General features: G+C 42.6%; 1 long non-coding RNA gene across 1 annotated transcript in view; it reads left to right on the plus strand.

Moving 5' to 3' along the window:
- LOC140730387 (uncharacterized) overlaps nucleotides 1-9,501 on the plus strand; it is a 53,460-nt gene extending 43,959 nt beyond the window's left edge. The window contains exons 2-3 of the long non-coding RNA XR_012099584.1: nucleotides 5,655-5,744; nucleotides 7,727-9,501. This is a non-coding gene — a long non-coding RNA (uncharacterized lncRNA). The remainder of the gene's footprint in view (nucleotides 1-5,654; nucleotides 5,745-7,726) is intronic.
- Nucleotides 9,502-14,310: the final 4,809 nt, after the last annotated feature.

Consider the following 14,310-nt stretch of genomic DNA (forward strand, 5'->3'; position numbering starts at 1 on the left):
TGTTCAAAAGACAGATGTGTGAGGGGTAATAACCGTTCCTAAACCTGGTGGTGTGAGGGGTAATAACTGTTCAAAAGCCTGATGTGTGAGGGGTAATAACTGTTCAAAAGCCTGATGTGTGAGGGGTAATAACTTTTCCTAAACCTGGTGGTGTGAGGGGTAATAACTGTTCCTAAACCGGGTGGTGTGAGGGGGTAATAACTGTTCAAAAGCCTGATGTGTGAGGGGTAATAACTGTTCAAAAGCCTGATGTGTGAGGGGTAATAACTGTTCCTAAACCTGGTGGTGTGGGGGGTAATAACTGTTCAAAAGCCTGATGTGTGAGGGGTAATAACTGTTCCTAATCTTGGTGGTGTGGGGGGGGGGTAATAACTGTTCAAAAGACAGATGTGTGAGGGGTAATAACTGTTCAAAAGCCTGATGTGTGAGGGGTAATAACTGTTCCTAAACCTGGTGGTGTGGGGGGTAATAACTGTTCAAAAGCCTGATGTGTGAGGGGTAATAACTGTTCCTAATCCTGGTGGTGTGAGGGGTAATAACTGTTCCTAAACATGGTGGTGTGGGGGGTAATAACTGTTCAAAAGTCTGATGTGTGAGGGGTAATAACTGTTCCTAATCTTGGTGGTGTGGGGGGGGTAATAACTGTTCAAAAGACAGATGTGTGAGGGGTAATAACTGTTCAAAAGCCTGATGTGTGAGGGGTAATAACTGTTCCTAAACCTGGTGGTGTGGGGGGGTAATAACTGTTCAAAAGCCTGATGTGTGAGGGGTAATAACTGTTCATAATCTTGGTGGTGTGGGGGGGGGGTAATAACTGTTCAAAAGACAGATGTGTGAGGGGTAATAACTGTTCAAAAGCCTGATGTGTGAGGGGTAATAACCGTTCCTAAACCTGGTGGTGTGAGGGGTAATAACTGTTCAAAAGCCTGATGTGTGAGGGGTAATAACTGTTCAAAAGCCTGATGTGTGAGGGGTAATAACTGTTCCTAATCCTGGTGGTGTGAGGGGTAATAACTGTTCCTAAACCTGGTGGTGTGGGGGGTAATAACTGTTCAAAAGCCTGATGTGTGAGGGGTAATAACTGTTCCTAATCTTGGTGGTGTGGGGGGGGGGGTAATAACTGTTCAAAAGCCTGATGTGTGAGGGGTAATAACTGTTCAAAAGCCTGATGTGTGAGGGGTAATAACTGTTCCTAATCCTGGTGGTGTGAGGGGTAATAACTGTTCCTAAACCTGGTGGTGTGGGGGGTAATAACTGTTCAAAAGCCTGATGTGTGAGGGGTAATAACTGTTCCTAATCTTGGTGGTGTGGGGGGGGGTAATAACTGTTCAAAAGACAGATGTGTGAGGGGTAATAACTGTTCCAAAGCCTGATGTGTGAGGGGTAATAACTGTTCCTAAACCTGGTGGGTGTGAGGGGTAATAACTGTTCAAAAGCCTGATGTGTGAGGGGTAATAACCATTCCTAAACCTGGTGGTGTGAGGGGTAATAACTGTTCAAAAGCCTGATGTGTGAGGGGTAATAACTGTTCCTAATCCTGGTGGTGTGAGGGGTAATAACTGTTCCTAAACCTGGTGGTGTGGGGGGTAATAACTGTTCAAAAGCCTGATGTGTGAGGGGTAATAACTGTTCCTAAACTTGGTGGTGTGGGGGGGGGGTAATAACTGTTCAAAAGACAGATGTGTGAGGGGTAATAACTGTTCAAAAGCCTGATGTGTGAGGGGTAATAACTGTTCCTAAACCTGGTGGTGTGAGGGGTAATAACTGTTCAAAAGCCTGATGTGTGAGGGGTAATAACTGTTCAAAAGCCTGATGCGTGAGGGGTAATAACTGTTCCTAATCCTGGTGGTGTGAGGGGTAATAACTGTTCCTAAACCTGGTGGTGTGGGGGGTAATAACTGTTCAAAAGCCTGATGTGTGAGGGGTAATAACTGTTCCTAATCTTGGTGGTGTGGGGGGGTAATAACTGTTCAAAAGACAGATGTGTGAGGGGTAATAACTGTTCAAAAGCCTGATGTGTGAGGGGTAATAACTGTTCCTAAATCTGGTGGTTTGGGGGGTAATAACTGTTCAAAAGCCTGATGTGTGAGGGGTAATAACTGTTCCTAATCTTGGTGGTGTGGGGGGGGGTAATAACTGTTCAAAAGACAGATGTGTGAGGGGTAATAACCGTTCCTAAACCTGGTGGTGTGAGGGGTAATAACTGTTCAAAAGCCTGATGTGTGAGGGGTAATAACTGTTCAAAAGCCTGATGTGTGAGGGGTAATAACTTTTCCTAAACCTGGTGGTGTGAGGGGTAATAACTGTTCAAAAGCCTGATGTGTGAGGGGTAATAACTGTTCAAAAGCCTGATGTGTGAGGGGTAATAACTGTTCCTAAACCTGGTGGTGTGGGGGGTAATAACTGTTCAAAAGCCTGATGTGTGAGGGGTAATAACTGTTCCTAATCTTGGTGGTGTGGGGGGGGTAATAACTGTTCAAAAGACAGATGTGTGAGGGGTAATAACTGTTCAAAAGCCTGATGTGTGAGGGGTAATAACTGTTCCTAAATCTGGTGGTGTGGGGGGTAATAACTGTTCAAAAGCCTGATGTGTGAGGGGTAATAACTGTTCCTAATCTTGGTGGTGTGGGGGGGGGGGTAATAACTGTTCAAAAGACAGATGTGTGAGGGGTAATAACCGTTCCTAAACCTGGTGGTGTGAGGGGTAATAACTGTTCAAAAGCCTGATGTGTGAGGGGTAATAACTGTTCAAAAGCCTGATGTGTGAGGGGTAATAACTTTTCCTAAACCTGGTGGTGTGAGGGGTAATAACTGTTCCTAAACCTGGTGGTGTGAGGGGTAATAACTGTTCAAAAGCCTGATGTGTGAGGGGTAATAACTGTTCAAAAGCCTGATGTGTGAGGGGTAATAACTGTTCCTAAACCTGGTGGTGTGGGGGGTAATAACTGTTCAAAAGCCTGATGTGTGAGGGGTAATAACTGTTCCTAATCTTGGTGGTGTGGGGGGGGGGGGTAATAACTGTTCAAAAGACAGATGTGTGAGGGGTAATAACTGTTCAAAAGCCTGATGTGTGAGGGGTAATAACTGTTCCTAAACCTGGTGGTGTGGGGGGTAATAACTGTTCAAAAGCCTGATGTGTGAGGGGTAATAACTGTTCCTAATCCTGGTGGTGTGAGGGGTAATAACTGTTCCTAAACCTGGTGGTGTGGGGGGTAATAACTGTTCAAAAGTCTGATGTGTGAGGGGTAATAACTGTTCCTAATCTTGGTGGTGTGGGGGGGGGGTAATAACTGTTCAAAAGACAGATGTGTGAGGGGTAATAACTGTTCAAAAGCCTGATGTGTGAGGGGTAATAACTGTTCCTAAACCTGGTGGTGTGGGGGGTAATAACTGTTCAAAAGCCTGATGTGTGAGGGGTAATAACTGTTCATAATCTTGGTGGTGTGGGGGGGGGGGTAATAACTGTTCAAAAGACAGATGTGTGAGGGGTAATAACTGTTCAAAAGCCTGATGTGTGAGGGGTAATAACCGTTCCTAAACCTGGTGGTGTGAGGGGTAATAACTGTTCAAAAGCCTGATGTGTGAGGGGTAATAACTGTTCAAAAGCCTGATGTGTGAGGGGTAATAACTGTTCCTAATCCTGGTGGTGTGAGGGGTAATAACTGTTCCTAAACCTGGTGGTGTGGGGGGGTAATAACTGTTCAAAAGCCTGATGTGTGAGGGGTAATAACTGTTCCTAATCTTGGTGGTGTGGGGGGGGGTAATAACTGTTCAAAAGCCTGATGTGTGAGGGGTAATAACTGTTCAAAAGCCTGATGTGTGAGGGGTAATAACTGTTCCTAATCCTGGTGGTGTGAGGGGTAATAACTGTTCCTAATCCTGGTGGTGTGTGGGGTAATAACTGTTCAAAAGCCTGATGTGTGAGGGGTAATAACTGTTCCTAATCTTGGTGGTGTGGGGGGGGGGTAATAACTGTTCAAAAGACAGATGTGTGAGGGGTAATAACTGTTCCAAAGCCTGATGTGTGAGGGGTAATAACTGTTCCTAAACCTGGTGGTGTGAGGGGTAATAACTGTTCAAAAGCCTGATGTGTGAGGGGTAATAACCATTCCTAAACCTGGTGGTGTGAGGGGTAATAACTGTTCAAAAGCCTGATGTGTGAGGGGTAATAACTGTTCCTAATCCTGGTGGTGTGAGGGGTAATAACTGTTCCTAAACCTGGTGGTGTGGGGGGTAATAACTGTTCAAAAGCCTGATGTGTGAGGGGTAATAACTGTTCCTAATCTTGGTGGTGTGGGGGGGGGTAATAACTGTTCAAAAGACAGATGTGTGAGGGGTAATAACTGTTCAAAAGCCTGATGTGTGAGGGGTAATAACTGTTCCTAAACCTGGTGGTGTGAGGGGTAATAACTGTTCAAAAGCCTGATGTGTGAGGGGTAATAACTGTTCAAAAGCCTGATGCGTGAGGGGTAATAACTGTTCCTAATCCTGGTGGTGTGGGGGGGTAATAACTGTTCAAAAGCCTGATGTGTGAGGGGTAATAACTGTTCCTAATCTTGGTGGTGTGGGGGGGTAATAACTGTTCAAAAGACAGATGTGTGAGGGGTAATAACTGTTCAAAAGCCTGATGTGTGAGGGGTAATAACTGTTCCTAAATCTGGTGGTGTGGGGGGTAATAACTGTTCAAAAGCCTGATGTGTGAGGGGTAATAACTGTTCCTAATCTTGGTGGTGTGGGGGGGGGGGGGTAATAACTGTTCAAAAGACAGATGTGTGAGGGGTAATAACCGTTCCTAAACCTGGTGGTGTGAGGGGTAATAACTGTTCAAAAGCCTGATGTGTGAGGGGTAATAACTGTTCAAAAGCCTGATGTGTGAGGGGTAATAACTTTTCCTAAACCTGGTGGTGTGAGGGGTAATAACTGTTCAAAAGCCTGATGTGTGAGGGGTAATAACTGTTCAAAAGCCTGATGTGTGAGGGGTAATAACTGTTCCTAAACCTGGTGGTGTGGGGGGTAATAACTGTTCAAAAGCCTGATGTGTGAGGGGTAATAACTGTTCCTAATCTTGGTGGTGTGGGGGGGGGGTAATAACTGTTCAAAAGACAGATGTGTGAGGGGTAATAACTGTTCAAAAGCCTGATGTGTGAGGGGTAATAACTGTTCCTAAACCTGGTGGTGTGGGGGGTAATAACTGTTCAAAAGCCTGATGTGTGAGGGGTAATAACTGTTCCTAATCCTGGTAGTGTGAGGGGTAATAACTGTTCCTAAACCTGGTGGTGTGGGGGGTAATAACTGTTCAAAAGCCTGATGTGTGAGGGGTAATAACTGTTCATAATCTTGGTGGTGTGGGGGGGGTAATAACTGTTCAAAAGACAGATGTGTGAGGGGTAATAACTGTTCAAAAGCCTGATGTGTGAGGGGTAATAACCGTTCCTAAACCTGGTGGTGTGAGGGGTAATAACTGTTCAAAAGCCTGATGTGTGAGGGGTAATAACTGCTCCTAAACCTGGTGGTGTGAGGGGTAATAACTGTTCAAAAGCCTGATGTGTGAGGGGTAATAACTGCTCCTAAACCTGGTGGTGTGAGGGGTAATAACTGCTCCTAAACATGGTGGCGTGAGGGGTAAGTCTCCTGTACCTTTTTCCTAATGGCAGCAGCTTGAACAGAGGATGGTGGGAGTTCCAGATGATGGATGCTGCATTCCTGCGCTCAGAGTTGGAGAAGGTTTTACCTGTGTTGGAATGGTATGTACAGTATCCTCTACTTCTTCCAGGAATTTATTTTCAAGGGTGTTGGTGTTTCCATACCAGGCTGTGATGCAGCCAGTCAATATATTCAACTCTACACATCTGCAGATGATTGGCAAAGTTTTAGATGTCATGCCAAATCTTTGTAAAAACACATCAGGAAGTAGAGGCGCTGCCATGCTTTCTTTGTAATTGGACTTATGTGCTGGGCCCAGGACAGGTCCTCCGAAATAATAACACCGGGGAATTTAAAGTTGTTGACCCTCTCCATCTTTGATCCCTTGATGTTGACCTGCTTATGGACCTCTAGTTTCCTGCTCCTGAAGTTAATAATCAGCTTGATGGTCTTGCTGACATTGAGTGAGAGGTTGTTATTATGGCACCGCTCAGCAAGATTTTCATCAGTTTCCCATACGCTGATTCATCACCGCCTTTGATTTGACACATGACAGAGGTGGCATCAGCAGACTCAGATATGGCATTGTCGCTGTGTTTGGCCACACAGTCAAAAGTGTAAAGCGAGTAGAAAAGGGGGATAAGCACACAGCCTTGTGACAAACCTGTGCTAATGGAGATCGTGGAGGAAATGTTGTTGCCTATCTGAACGGACTGAGGTCTGCAAGTGAGCAAATCGAGGATCCAATTGCTCAGGGAGGTATTGGGGCCACAGTCTTGGAGCTTATTGATTAGATTTGAGGAGATGATGGTATTGAATGATGAACTATAGTCGATAAAGAGTATCCTGATGTATGCATCTTTGCTGTCCAGATGTTCCCGAGTTGAGTGCAGATAGCATCTGCTGTGGACCTGTTGCTCCGGTAGGCAAACTGGAGAGGATTCAATGGGTTATGTATGATGAAGAACTGATTGTGGACTGCAGGAAGGGTAAGACTAAGGAACACATGCCGATCCTCATAGAGGGATCAGAAGTGAAGAGAGTGAACAGTTTCAAATTCCTGGGTGTCAAGATCGCTGAGGATCTAACTTGGTCCCAACATATCAATGCCGCTATAAAGAAGGCAAGACAGTGACTATACTTCATTAGGAGTTTGAAGAGATTTGGTATATCAACAAAAACACTCAAAAACTTCTATAGATGTACTGCAGAGAGCATTCTGACAGGCTGCATCACTGTCTGGTATGGGGGTGTGGGGAGCTACTGCACAGGACCAAAAGAAGCTGCTGAGGGTTGTAAATTTAGTCGGCTCCACCTTGGGCACTAGCCAACAAATTCCCTGGATATCTTCAAAGAGCGGTGTCTCAGAAAGGCAGTGTCCATTATTAAGGACCTCCAGCACCCAGGGCATGCCCTTTTCTCATTGTTACCATCTGGTAGGAGGTACAGAAGCCTGAAGGCACACACTCAGCGATTCAGGAACAGCTTCTTCCCCTCTGCCATCCGATTCCTAAATGGATATTGAACCCATGAACACTACCTCAGATTTTTAATACATATTATGTCTGTTTCTGCATGATTTTTAATCTATTAAATATATATATATACTGCAATTGATTTACTTAATTATTTATTTTCTTCTATATTATGTATTGCATTGAACTGCTGCTACTAAGTTAACAAATTTCACAACACATGCTGGTGATAATAAACCTGATTCTGATTCTGAATTACGCTCAGTGCAATCTGCAGCATGTAATTCCCTTTCTGCAATGTACTTTTAAATCAGCTTAATAATCTACAGATGTCACGATCTTCTGCAGGACTCAGCAGGCCCAGCAGGTATGGCACCTTTAAGCAGATGAAGCTTCAGTGCTATGGCCGGAAGCAAGGCAGGAAGTGGGGGGATTCCAAGCCAGACTGAAGCGCAAAGGGTTAAGGACCCCCCTCTAGCCAGCATCTTGTTAGCAAATGTGCTGTCACTGGTGAACAAAATTGAGGACCTGAGGGCAAGATTGCTGTATCGGAGTGAAATGAGAGATTGTTGTATTCTACATCTGACTGCAGTGTGGTTTCCTTCCAGCTTGCCAGATACCACGATCAAACTGGAAGGCTTCTGAATTTACAGAATGGACTGAACTGTTGGTTCAGAAAAGGCAGAAGTTGGAGGAGCAGGTTTTGTAATAAACTCTTGGTGGTGCTCCGATGTGGTGGTTTTGTCAAATTCATGTTCCCCCTGACCTCGAACACCTAATGATCAAATGACAAACATTCTATTTATCTAGGGACATCTCTTCCTGATCACAGTTTACATATCAGCAACAGCCAACTATAATCAAGTGCTTGAGATACAGCATGATTCTGTCTCCAAACTATTAAGCAATCCATCCCAATACATTTCATGAGCTAACATCCATCTAAACCCCTCAATGTCACGTATTTTAATTTTCTATTTTTGAATAAAATTATTCACTAGCCCAGAAATATGGCCATGCATTGTAAGAGATTTAGCGCCATCTCATGGTAATTTGGTAATTGTCAGCATCAAGCAATTCAAAAACCAGCCGTATGTTACCAATATGGAAGACAACCAGTTTGCAGACTTGTAAGTGGCTCAAAGACATCCAATAATATGACTTATCAAGAATCCAGACTATGGACCAATAAGTAATTAATTTGAAGAAAGAGCACAACATAGATGATCGAATGTTCACCCATTTCCTTAACTTTAAATGAAGAAGAAATAGGTTCATAGTAATCCAAGAATAATCTGTCTGGAATACTGGACAATGGACAAAGTTAAAAAGTCACACCTGAATCTATGTATTTGCAAATAACAACAACTTCTTATGTGAAAATCAGCTCCAGAGATAACAAAATATCTAATACTAGAGATCATGCATTTAAACTGAGAGGGTTAAGTTTAAAGGAGATGTACAGGTTTCAGTATAGAGAGTGTTAGCTGCTCAGAATGCACTATCAGGAATGGCAGTGGAGGCAAGCATAATAGGGACATTTAAGAGGCACATAAATGTACAGAAAATGAAGGGATATGGTCATTGTGTAGGCAGAAGAGATTACCGTAGTTTTGTTAGGCATTTACTTAGCAGTTTAATTAGTTCAGCACAACATTGCGGACCATAAGGCCTGTTCCTGTGCTGTACTATTCTATGTTTTAAAAGTGACCTTGCATCTGATGGGGAGCTTAGAGAAATAGTTGTTCAGGTCCAGATCCATTATTCAGAGAATACCTCAACTTTATGCATCCAGTCACTGCATTAGGAAATGAACTTAGCTGCTTGAACAAATTCTCACCTGACAAGAAGAGATTTATTCAACTGGCCCAGAGAAATAACTGCTTTGTTAAGAAATGTTTTACAACAATAAATTCTAAATATTTTTGATGAACTCGACAAGAAGTCCAAATAGGCATTGGTCACAAGGCAAATTCATTAAGTCCAGAATTCAGTGACATTCAGCTATTTTATTGATGACATTAGATAAATCACAGAATATTAGAGGGCATTCTGCTCTCCAATCCTGCATCATTTTATTCAACAAGTTATCTTACAGAGAAAAAGGAGATGCAGTCATCAAATTTGACAAAAGTGAAATTAATCGATTCTCAATCAATACATCCATACTACTTGCATCTGCTCTTGGCCTACAAGGAATGAGCCCTCCAAGAGTTATCAGCACTTCATGTTGTAACTACCTACACTGCGAAGAATGAACTTCATCTGGTTTTTATTTCCAGTGACTGTTGTTTCTATACAGTCATGGGTTAATCAACGAAAGGGAAGCATAGGCATTTGTGCCTCTACTTGTGCTCCAGTTAAGATCAGCTGACTCGGTACATACCAGTGTGGGTGGGGGTGGAGGGAGGGTGGTGGGGTGGGGTGGTGCAGCACTGCAGTGCTGTGATCCATAAGAAAAGCAAGAATTTCATAGAAGTCATAGGATTTCATTTTAGGCCTTTTCTGCCCCATTGTTCATTTAACTCAATATTTTATTGATATGACTAGTGTTGGAGGCAAACAAATTTCTTGACACTGAGGAAATCCAGAAGTCTGCACTGAATGTTTGCCATGCTGGATACATTACAGTTTAGCACCATTTGGCCTCCCCCACACTCACATCAGCTTCCATTTATAGCCCATAAATTTTCTTTATTTCCTTGTCTGACTGAATCCTATTTTATAAGATCAAGAAAACTATTATTGTAAAAATATTTATGCAGGTCCACCAAAATACTATCTGTCTCAACATTAAAGGTTTAAAGTAAATTATAGCCTCGCTCTCGTACGCTCTTTAAGGCTGTTGCTGATTCATGTGGTGAATATGTTTGGATTGTTTGTTTGTTTAGAATATACTGAACTTCATTCAGTACATATGTCTTCTAAATAAAATTTTAAACTGAAACTTCATTAGCCCTCTCAAGTAAACAGAGACAAATCTCAAGGAAGATGTGCTCTGAAGGTATTATCTGATGTACAGAAGAAAAGAAAACACGTTTATCAGCTCTCACAAAGTTAAGACAGCAGTTACGCAAGATCTACAGTAGTTGCTCACTGCTTTGTTCAGTTTGGGATATTTCATTATTCAGATCAGCTCATTAGGACCCAGCATATTCAGAGTCACAGACAATACAGCACAGAAACAAACCTTTCGGCCCATCTTGTCCATGTCAAACTGCCTTGTCCCGTCAACCCACACCTGGACCATAGCACTCTGTACTCTTCCCATCCATAACTTCCCCTCAATATTCTGCAATCAAACCCACATCACCACTTTTACTGGCAGCTCAATCCACATTTGCACCACCCTCTGAGTGAAGGACTTCCCCCTCAGGTTCCCTTAAATATTTCACCTATTTCAAACAAGTCTAACTAAGACAGCTAGATTACCTTTACTTCCTCTTCAGGTGAAATACACACAGGGAATGCAAGCATATGTTATATCCAAAGATAGGAATCAAGCAAGAAATTTTACTAAGTGAGTGAATTCAAGCTAACTTGCTTATTATGGATATGCTGATCAATTGATGAAGCAGATGAGTGTTTGAATCTTCAGCGTTAAGTATTGTGTAAAAGTCTTATGTACATATATGTAGCTAGGGTGAATAAGACTTCTGTACAGTGCTGTAGTAAGTTTATGTAATGCACTGTACTGCTACAAATGTCAAGCTTCATAACATATGTAAGCAATGATAAACCTGATTCTGATATGACAGACATACCTTTTTGATCCCGAGGGAAACTGGGTTTCGTTACAGTCGCACCAACCAAGAATAGTGTAGAAATACAGCAATATTTAAAAACCATAAATAATTAAATAATAATAAGTAAATAATTCCAAGTGGAAATTAGTCCAGGACCAGCCTATTGGCTCAGGGTGTCTGACGCTCCGAAGGAGGAGTTGTAAAGTTTGATGGCCACAGGTAGGAATGACTTCCTATGATGCTCAGTGTTGCATCTCGGTGGAATGAGTGTCTGGCTGAATGTACTCCTGTGCCTAACCAGTACATTATGGAGTGGATGGGAGTCATTGTCCAAGATGGCACGCAACTTGGACAGCATCCTCTTTTCAGACACCACCGTCAGAGAGTCCAGTTCCACCCCCACAACATCACTGGCCTTACGAATGAGTTTGTTGATTCTGTTGGTGTCTGCTACCCTCAGCCTCCTGCCCCAGCACGCAACAGCAAACATGATAGCACTGGCCACCACAGCCTCGTAGAACACCCTCAGCATCATCCGGCAGATGTTAAAGGACCTCAGTCTCCTCAGGAAATAGAGACGGCTCTGACCCTTCTTGTAGACATCCTCAGTGTTCTCTATTGTGGACAGAGAATGGGAAGGGGGCAGGGAGAAGGGAATCACAGTTAGGAAAAGGGAAAGGGAGAAGGGAGGGAGTGGGAAGCACTAGAGTGGACTGCCAACACAGATGCCTTGTGCAGGAAGGCACAGAGTCGACTGTACTTCCTTAGAAGGTTGGCGTCATTCAATGTCTGCAGTGAGATGCTGAAGATGTTCTATAGGTCAGTTGTTGAGAGCGCCCTCTTCTTTGTGGTGGCGTGTTGGGGAGGAAGCATTAAGAAGAAGGACGCCTCACGTCTTAATAAGCTGATAAGGAAGGCGGGCTCTGTCGTGGGCAAAGTACTGGAGAGTTTAACATCGGTAGCTGAGCGAAGGGCGCTGAGTAGGCTACGGTCAATTATGGAAAACCCTGAACATCCTCTACATAGCACCATCCAGAGACAGAGAAGCAGTTTCAGCGACAGGTTACTGTCGATGCAATGCTCCTCAGACAGGATGAAGAGGTCAATACTCCCCAATGCCATTAGGCTTTACAATTCAACTGCCAGGACCTAAGAACTTTTTTTTTTAAGCTATTATTAATGCTTTTTGAGTTAGTGATTTAGATGCATATCATATTATTACTGAGTTAAGTATTGTATGTAATGAGTTTTTGCTACAACAAGTGTATGGGACATTGGAAAAAATGTTGAATTTCCCCATGGGGATGAATAAAGTATCTATCTATCTATCTATCTATCTATCTAGAGAGACATTCTGTAATAATCAATAAACTCACAGTTTCCCTCCAGATTTACAAATTGCTCTCAGCTCCACATTGACAAATACAGTACTGTGTAAAAGTCTTCAGCACCTAAGCTATAGATATAATGTATATACATATAGTCTTTTGCACTGTACAGTCTTTATGGATTATGACCTACATACATTGAAATATCATCAGAAAGCACATCAGTTCATGTGCTGCTCTTGATGATTAGAACACTGGATTAAACAGGGATTGCAGTAATAAAAGCAGAAATTGTTGGAGGTACTGAGCAGGTCAGTCAGCATCTGAGGAGTGAGAAACAGATGATAACCTTTCATTAGAATGTGAATAGTTGTTATTCAATTGTGTTTGAAGTGGAAGAGTGATGGTTTGGAGCTGGTTAAACACTGATCTGTTTGGAGTTGGTGTAAATGGAAGGAGATGAATGAGACTGAGGAGAAGGTAGGAAGGAAACAACATCAAAACTCTGAGAAACAGAACAATGCAGTTGCTGGAAATCCAAAACAAAGGGGAACTTTGGTATTCACCAGGTTAAGTGACAGGAGCCCGAAAACAAGTAGAATTAACATAAACTACTGAGCTTTTTTCAGAATTGCCATCACAGAGTCATAGAGCACTATAGCACAGAAACAGGCCCTTCAGCCCATTTAGTCAGTGCTGAATGGTTATTCTGCCTAGTCCCGCTGACTCACACCTGGATTATATCCTTTTATACCCTTCCAACTCATTTATTTATCCAAACATATTTTAAATACTGCAATCGAATCAGCACCCACCACTTCTGCTGACAGCTTGATCCACACTCACACCATTCTTTAAGAACCTCTCTTCAGGGTCCCCTTAAATATTTCAACCCCCTACTTCTAGTCTTGTCAAGCTAAGTAAGGAAGTTTGGTTATCTGAAGTTGTTGGAATCAAAGTTGATCCTTGAATGCTGTAATGTTTTATGTTGGAGGACAAAAAGCTGTTTCTTGAACTTGCCTTGGGCTTGTTTGACTTAATGTAAAAGACAAAGTAGTCAGAACGAGAATGGGATATCAAATTAAACTGGATGGTCAGGATCACTCATTTTAGAGATCTTACGGAAAGCATTCACCCAATTTTCATTTAGTTGCTCCGATGTAGAGGAGTTGACATCATGAGTGCAGCACATTCAACTGGAAGAAGTGCAAGTAAAATGCTACATCACACGGGAGGAGTGTAGGTTCCCTCAATATCGAAAGAAAGAGAAGCAAAAGTGCAGAAGGGAATAGATTAGATATTGTTATATATACCAGAATGCGATGCAATTCCTTGTTCGCATGAAGCTCACAGAACAAACGGTATAACAAGTACAATACGAAATACAAAGAGCAAGTACAAAGCAGCAGAATGATGCAAAGATGGTCATTCATTCTGAGGCAGTGAAAAAGGAAATGCTAAAGTGACAATAATATATCATTAAGGTCCTGTAATAAGCACATGAAAGTGGCAGCACCCCCAAGAAAGGAGTGTGACAGAGGTGGTTGCTTCAGAGGTGTGATGGTAAAGATTTTAGAGTGAACCAGGGAGTCATGGAGCAATCGGTGCATTTGAATGTCTGGAGCATGACTGGTTGAATGTGGAAGCAGAGAGGACCTTCCTTGTGTTTAGAAAATGAAAGGTAATCTCAATGAAACGTACACAATTTTCAAGGAGTTTGACAGGGTACATATTGTATTTCCCTAGCAAGAGCATTTTACTGCCCTCGCACAGAGTCTCTACACAACTATGCGGCACTTTCTCAAAAATCACCCTTGGTGGAAACTTATTCTTCTGAAACTGCAGAAAGTTAAGTAAAATTCATATTAAATTCAATAAAGAATCAAATCAAAATTAGCCTGCGCAAGAAATAATATTAAAAACAGCTTATGTACGGGAAGTGATGTTCATACAAAGTGAACTGTGCCTCTAGTGGCCAGAACCAGATGTCACATTCCAAAAATAAGTTCAAGTTTAATTGTCATTCAACCATACACGAATACAGCCAATTGAAACAGCGTTAGTCCAGGTCCAAGGCGCAAGACACAGTAGCAACAGTCATACACAGCACAAGGTACA

Source organism: Hemitrygon akajei, chromosome 7 (assembly GCF_048418815.1).
Source record: "Hemitrygon akajei chromosome 7, sHemAka1.3, whole genome shotgun sequence".
Lineage (NCBI taxonomy): Eukaryota > Metazoa > Chordata > Chondrichthyes > Myliobatiformes > Dasyatidae > Hemitrygon > Hemitrygon akajei.